Source organism: Bos javanicus, chromosome 3 (genome assembly GCF_032452875.1).
Source record: "Bos javanicus breed banteng chromosome 3, ARS-OSU_banteng_1.0, whole genome shotgun sequence".
Classification (NCBI taxonomy): Eukaryota; Metazoa; Chordata; class Mammalia; order Artiodactyla; family Bovidae; genus Bos; species Bos javanicus.
This window is the reverse complement of record NC_083870.1, coordinates 83728147-83735656: the sequence shown is the minus strand read 5'-3', so window position 1 is coordinate 83735656 and position 7510 is coordinate 83728147. Positions and strand designations below refer to the sequence as shown.

The 7510-nt window shown below is 42.7% G+C and overlaps 1 long non-coding RNA gene across 1 annotated transcript; it reads left to right on the top strand.

Moving 5' to 3' along the window:
• The first annotated feature begins 107 nt into the window (after window positions 1-107).
• On the top strand, window positions 108-3213 carry LOC133244498 (uncharacterized). Its single transcript, XR_009735419.1, has 2 exons — window positions 108-900; window positions 2929-3213. It is a non-coding gene; the product is annotated as an uncharacterized LOC133244498 (long non-coding RNA).
• Window positions 3214-7510: the final 4297 nt, after the last annotated feature.

The window sequence follows — 7510 nt, the reverse complement described above, 5'->3', positions numbered from 1 at the left end:
TTCTCTTACCTTGGGCGTGGGGTATCTCTTCACGGCTGCTCCAGCAAAGCACAGCCCAATGCTCCTTACCTTGGACAAGGGGTATCTCCTCACCGCCGCCCAGCTCCTCTAGGCCCTCCTGTGCCCGCGCAGCCACGGTGTGGGGTTGCTCCTCCCGGCCGCTGCCCCTGGCCTTGGGCTTAAGGGCGTGGGGTATCTCCTTTCGGCCGCTCCCCCATGACCTCGGACGCGGGGTAGCTCCTCTCAGCGGTTCCTGTGCCGTCGCAGTCTGGCACTCTCGGCTTAATTGCTAATGTGAATCAGTAGGTATCTGAAGAATGTGGAACAAATGGAATTTGCATGTATTTTGGAGGCTACGATCAACTAGAAACATACTTTAAAAAGGAAGATAGCTAAAATCTGTCAAGAATTAACTTAACCTGGGAAAGAGTGTTACTGCTTGCATTGCTTAGAATTAGAGTGGGTCCTAGAAGTACACTCCAACTGAGTCCTTATGAAACACTGTATGCTCTATTCTGAGCAGTTATATGATCAGACATGTGATCAAAAGTTTAAAGAACTAGACACTGTAAGATATGTGCGTATGCTGAGGTTAGTTTTAAATGCTATTCCTAAAATTTGCTACTAGTAAAGTGATGTTTCCCACAAATGTCCCCCTCCAGCCAAATTCAGCCCTGGTGGGTGAGGACTTAGGTTCTACTACTAACTCACTCTTCTGTTAAATTGACAGGAATCAAACCATGGATCCATTGCATACGGGTGAAACTGGCTTCTGACCCAGCAACAAATTCATAGCCCTCAGAAGTTACAGAAAAGACAACAAAAAAGCTGACTGAAGCCAGTACTCCTTGCTGCAAGTCTGGACTAGGGCTTCAGTTAAAAACAGAGAAAGTATCTTAGGTAACTAGTGAATGACTAGTGGCCATCCATTACAACATTTATAATTGACTGGAGCATTTTTCTGGTTTATTACTTGCTTTTATCCTTTTGTTTACCACTTTATCTAATCATTTTGCCTGTGATTATATCATAGTCAAGCAAATCTGTAATTTGTTATGATATTGATAATAGGAGATACCTAAACCTTCCTTTATTTTAGTTTAAGCCTTGTGATAATAGGGTTAGTACCAAAGTTGAGCACCAGTGCTGTTTTTCCATACAAGCTGTTGGCCCCAACTATAATGATGGCTCTTGCTTCTCTTTACTGTCTCATTCCACTGGTGTCTGCCACTTCCTGGAAGGAAGTTAGGTTATCTCAGAACATAGCAAGAGGTAGGAATTTAAATGATTGTGTGAAGTGTCATTTGAAATCTCAAACCATCCATGAACAATATATCCCATCGGTGGTTCCTGTAACGGATTTTGATACTGTTCCGAGTCCCATTACCTTCTATAATCATCCTCCTTCAAGTGTCACATGGCAAGTTCAGCTAACCAAGGGACGTCACAATATTCCAGTCCCTTGATTCAACCTGTCTGAGGTAATTTCCATCGGAGGAAAAGTTACTATTGGTCCCCCTCGGTCCCTCAAATTTAATCTGAAAAAATGTGATGAACAAAATCCCCTGAAATGTACAATTAACAAATGTGTAAAGTCTAAAAATGACACTAATTTGTGTCAGAGAGCCAAACAAGTTGGGTATCATGTAAATGGACTGTGGAAGGCTTGCAGTGGCTCTCACCCCTGACTTGATAACATAATCTCTGAACTCCCCCAAAATGAAAGAATCGATGACACCACCCCGGGAGGTATAACTTGCTCCACTCCAGGATATATCTTTGTCTGTGGTGCAGGGAGTGACTCACCTACATGGGGATGGGCACATCGCTGTTTAGACAGCTGGCAAATGGAAGGGTCATGCCTACTGGGACATTTGAGGATCCCTTTTTCTGTGCACAGCCTTAAGAGCATTACTTCCCTCTCTAACTCAAACATGCGTCTTAGAAGAGAGATATCATCAGGGTATTAGGACAATATAGGACAAAGTATTTTTGGCAACCTCACACCAACTGCCAGAGTTTATATCAATAGAGATATGATTCATAATCTAGCTACCACAATTGGGAAATCTGCCAAATTGCTGAGGACACAGCTTAAAGTATTGCAGCCCAACAAATATCTTTGAACTCATGTGGCCCTAGATAATAGAATAGCCTGTGATTTCCTATTGGCAAAACAAGGAAAAGTATGTGCAGTGGCTCATACCACATGCTGTGCATACATCAATATCTCTGGAGAAGTTGAAATCTGAATAAACAGAATAATTCAAAAGGCTACCTAGTTATAGGATGTACATAAAGAAGATACACACCAAACTTATTTTCCTGGTTGCCACCTGGAATAGGGGGACTCTTTTGAGTACTGTTACAAAATTCCATTGATCATCATCCTCTTTGTAATAGGTTTATTAATTTTCAAATATTTGTTCAGATGGTATGACAAAGTGGTCAAAGAGAGAGATCGTGTTTTCATGGTGCAAAATGCTGACACTAGGCCTGGGACTCGAGAATTCTTTGAGAAGAAGGCCCAAGACTTTTGCTCCTCTAATCCTAGAGAACCAACGTCGCCCTTGTTCAGCAGGAAGTAGCCAGAGTGGTTGTCACCCCTGTTCCCCTCTGGATGGAGGAATATCAAAGAGCAGAGGGACCTGAAACTGAACAGAACCCTGTAGGATCTTCCTGGGTACAATCCTCTCTTGTCCCTACTTCTTGTCTGTAGAAAAAACTTGAGATTTTTAAGTCTTCCCAGAGTTCTAAAGAATCGACTCAAGGAGTTGATGATTACAGAAATGAGTAAATGTAGAAATAAAGGAAAAGCAATCAAGCTAAAAAAATTTAACCATAAAACAGAGTCAACAAGACTCCTAGTTCTTCCTCAAGGCATATAGATAACAATCTGATGCAACATGTCTTTGAGTTGTTTTACAGAGCCAATACCACATGATGAAACCTGATGACCTCAGCCAAGGTGACCCAAACAAGTTGGAGCCAGAAGAATGATGATCAAGATGCTAGATATCACTTTGTTGCTTAACACCCAACCAATCAGAAGAATCCATGAGCTAATCATGTGCTTAATACCCTTACTCTTAATTTTAGTTTTTAAAAACTCTTGCCTGAAAGCCATTGAGGAGTTCAGGTCCTCTAAGCATTAGTTGCCCATTCTCCTGCTTGGCATCCTGCAAATAAATGTTGTACTTTACTTTACCACAACCCTATGTCAATAGATTGACTTTGCTCATTTGGGTAAGCAAACTCAAGTTTGATTCAGTGATAACCTGTGTTTCTGTTGGGAGAGTTCAGTGGTTTTCCTTAATGACTTGGAGCACTTTCAAGCATAAAAAAGAATAAACACTCATATCTATTAGCCAGATTCAGAACAAATATATTCTTCATTTTTCTCATCTATTTCTGCTCTTTTTTCTAAAATGCTGCTGCTGCTGCTAAGTCGCTTCAGTCGTGTCTGACTCTGTGCAACCCCCAACAGCCCTCCAGGCTTCCCCGTCCCTGGGATTCACCAAGCAAGAACACTGGAGTGGGTTGCCGTTTCCTTCTCCAATGCATGAAAGTAAATTCCAGACATCATGCCATTTCACCCTTAAAAACTTCAGTATCTGTCTCTAAAAATATATGGGTGTTTTCTTTTAAAAAATCCAACATTTTTGTCCCAGTTAATAATTTCATATTCTCTAATATTGAATACACAGTCCATATTCCAAATTTCCTGCCCTCTTACAATTAGTTTTTTCAACTAGGATCAAAATAAAGGGCACAGAATTCTCTCCATCTGCTAAACTAGTACAGCTTCTCATTCCCCCAGTCATTGAAACACTGAAGCACTGTTGAAAATTCTATCTGGTGGATTTTTCTGGTTGCTTCCTCATTGTTATTCATTCACTCAGTCATGTCTGACTCTCTGTGACCTCATGGACTACAGTGCACCAGACTTCTCTGTCCTTCTCTATCTCCCAGAGTTTGCTCAAACTCATGTCCACTGAGTCGGTGATGCCATCCAACAATCTCATCCTCTGTTGTCCCCTTCTCCCGCCTTCAATCTTTCCCAACATCAGGGTCTCAGTTCAAAAGCATCAATTCTTCCATGCTCAGCCTTCCTTATGGTTGAACTCTCACATCTGTACATGACTACGGGCCGAAGAACTGATGCTTTTGAAATGTGGTGTTGGAGGAGACTCTTGAAAGTCCCTTGGACTGCAAGGAGATCCAACCAGTCCATTCTGAAGGAGATCAGCCCTGGGATTTCTTTGGAAGGAATGATGCTAAAGCTGAAAATCCAGTCCTTTGGCCACAACATGCAAAGAGTTGACTCATTGGAAAAGACTCTGATGCTGGGAGGGATTGGGGGCAGGAGGAGAAGGGGACAACAGAGGATGAGATGGCTGGATGGCATCACCAACTTGATGGACGTGAGTCTCAGTGAACTCCGGGAGTTGGTGTTGGACAGGGAGGCCTGGCGTGCTACGATTCATGGGGTCGCAAAGAGTTGGACACGACTGAGCGACTGATCTGGTCTGATCTGACTGGACAAACCATAGCTTTGACTAGACAGACCTTTGCAAAAGTAATGTCTCTGCTTTTTAATACGCTGTCTAGGTTTGTCATGGCTTTTCTTTAAAGGAGGAAGCATTTTTAAATTTCATGGCTGCAGTCACCGCCTGCAGTGATTTTGGAGCAAGAAAATAAAGTCACTGTTTCCTTTTTTTCCCCCCATCTATTTGCCATGAAATGATGGGACCAGACGCCATGATCTTCATTTTTTGAATGTTGAGTTTTAACTCAGCCTTTTCATTCTCTTTCTCCTTTATCAAAATTTCTTTAGTTCTTCTTAGGTGCTCCTGTGATTCCTCATAGTAACCTTGATAACTTCAGATGCAGCTCCTGTTTTTAGTTTGTTTCATTAAGAAGGATACAATGAGAGAAGATGGTCACATCCTAGGTCTCAGGCAAGTCTCTGAAATAGGCTGCCAGTTGTGGATACTTGGCTTCACACACAAAAAGTTCAAGAGCAAACCATAGTAAAGTGAAAGCAGGCTTATTTGGAGAGATACATGTTCCATAGACAGAATGTGACTTGTCACAGACTTTGAGAGTGGCCATGGGAGAAATACACCCCACAGAGTGTGAGCCATCTCAGAAGGTGAGAGGTCCCAAGATATGTGAGTGATTAGTTTTCATGGGCTGGGTAATATCATAGACTAATGAGTGAGAGGTTTATTCCAACTGTTTGGAGAAGGGATGGAGATTTCCAAGAATTGGGTCACTGCCCACTTTTTGGTCTTTGATGGTTGGCCTTGGAACTATCGTGGTGCCTATGAGTGTGTCATTTAGCTTGCTGATGAGATCACAACACTGCATTCATTTATCTGCTTGTAGTCTATGCTTTTAATTTTATTTATTTAAGTGCTTGTTATCTCATTTCTTCTTATGAGGTAGAAATTGCTAGGCAGTCAGTGTAGAACTCTGAGATCTCCATCTTTTTTTCAGTAAACATCTCGCTCCATTATCCAAAAACTATATCCTGTATCTTGAATTCCTGTAATGTGTCTTTGGACTGCGGAGAAGGCAATGGCACCCCACTCCAGTACTCTTGCCTGGAAAATCCCATGGACGGAGGAGCCTGGTAGGCTGCAGTCCATGGGGTCGCTAAGAGTTGGACATGACTGAGCGACTTCACTTTCCCTTTTCACTTTCATGCATTGGAGAAGGAAATGGCAACCCACTCCAGTGTTCTTGCCTGGAGAATCCCAGGGACAGAGGAGCCTAGTGGGCTGCCGTCTCTTGGGTCGCACAGAGTCGGACACGACTGAAGCGACTTAGCAGCAGCAGCAGTCTTTGGTCTGATAAGTTATTAGCACGCAGATCCAGGGAAGGGCAGTAATCAGCTTCTCTTCCATATGCTTGAAGGAAAAAAAAAACAATAACTGATGATCATTAATCTTAAGCCCATACATCTGGTCCAGTGTAAAATGGCCAGGGGGCATGAAAAAGGGTGGTGACTTAATCTGAGGATCAAGAGAAGCCATAAAGATGTTAAGTATCTTGATCTTTAAACTGACTGGTTAGAAATAGTGATTTAAGAACAGGAACCAACCAAAAATGTACAGATTAATAATGGTAAAGATATAAAACTGCTGTAATCCCTGCCTTTGGGGGGACTCTTTACTCACTCTCTGTGTCTTTGCTGAGAGCTTTGTACTTTCCTCTCTAATATATCCTGTTCTCTTGCTACTGTGAGTGTTTGCGTGTTCATCGATTCCATTCTTGGGGTCCGTGAATAAGAACTTGGATTCCCATTTCACTTGCAGGACTAAAGAACTGGGGATGTGGGCTCACCTTTCTACCCATTACATCTTTTTTCTCCTCTGGTGGTGGTGGTCTAGTCGCTAAGGTGTCTGACTCTTGCGACCCCATGGACTGTAGCCCACCAGGCTCCTCTGTCCATGGGATTTTCCAGGCAAGAATATTGGAGTGGATTGCCATTTCCTTCTCCAGGGGATCCTTCCAATGCAGGTATTGAACCCGGGTCCCCTGCATTGCAAGCATATTCTTCATGTTTTCAACTTCTTGTATTCAAGATAGCCTTTGATTCATTTAGGTTAAATACCCTTTATCACATATTCTTGGAGTTTCCAGTGCTTATTTTTTATTTTTGTTTCATTTCTTTGACCAATATTTGCTTCCCAGGTGAACGTGAAGTCGCTCAGTTGTGTCCGACTCTTTGCGACCCCATGGACTGTAGCCTACCAGGCTCCTCTGTCCATGGGATTTTCCAGGCAATTGTACTGGAGTGGATTGCCATTTCCTTCTCCAAGGGATATTCCCAACCCAGGGATCCAACAAGGATCTCCTGCATCCTAGACAGACACTTTACCGTCTGAGCCACCAGGGAAGTCCCAGGTGACTCAGTGGTAAAGAATCTGTCTGCCAATGCAGGAGACATAGGAGATGTGGGTTCAATCCCTAGGTTAGGAAGACCCCCTGGAGGAGGAAAAGGCAATCCACTCCAGTATTCTTGCCTGGAAAATCCCAAAGACAGAGGAGCCTGACAGGCTACAGTCCGTAGGGTCATAAAGAGTTGGACAGGACTGAGCACTTATTCTTAATGTAGTTAGCTTTAAGTCACTTTGAAACAGGCATATAGAGGACAGGGCACAAACTTTAAAAGAATGACATAGCCTGAGGACAAGACACAAACTGATTAGAACCAAATAAGTCCTTTATTTTCTTGGGCTCCAAAATCACTGCAGATAGTGATTGCAGCCATGAAATTAAAAGACATTTGCTTCTTGGAAGGAAAGCTATGATAAATCCAAACAGCATATTAGAAAGCAGAGGCACCATTTTGCTGACAAGGATCTGTCTAGTCAAAGTTATGATTTTTCCAGTAGTCATTATGGATGTGAAAGTTGGACTATAGAGAAAGCTGAGCACCGAAGAATTGATGCTTTTGAACTGTGGTGTTGGAGAAGACTCTTGAGAGTCCCTTGGACTG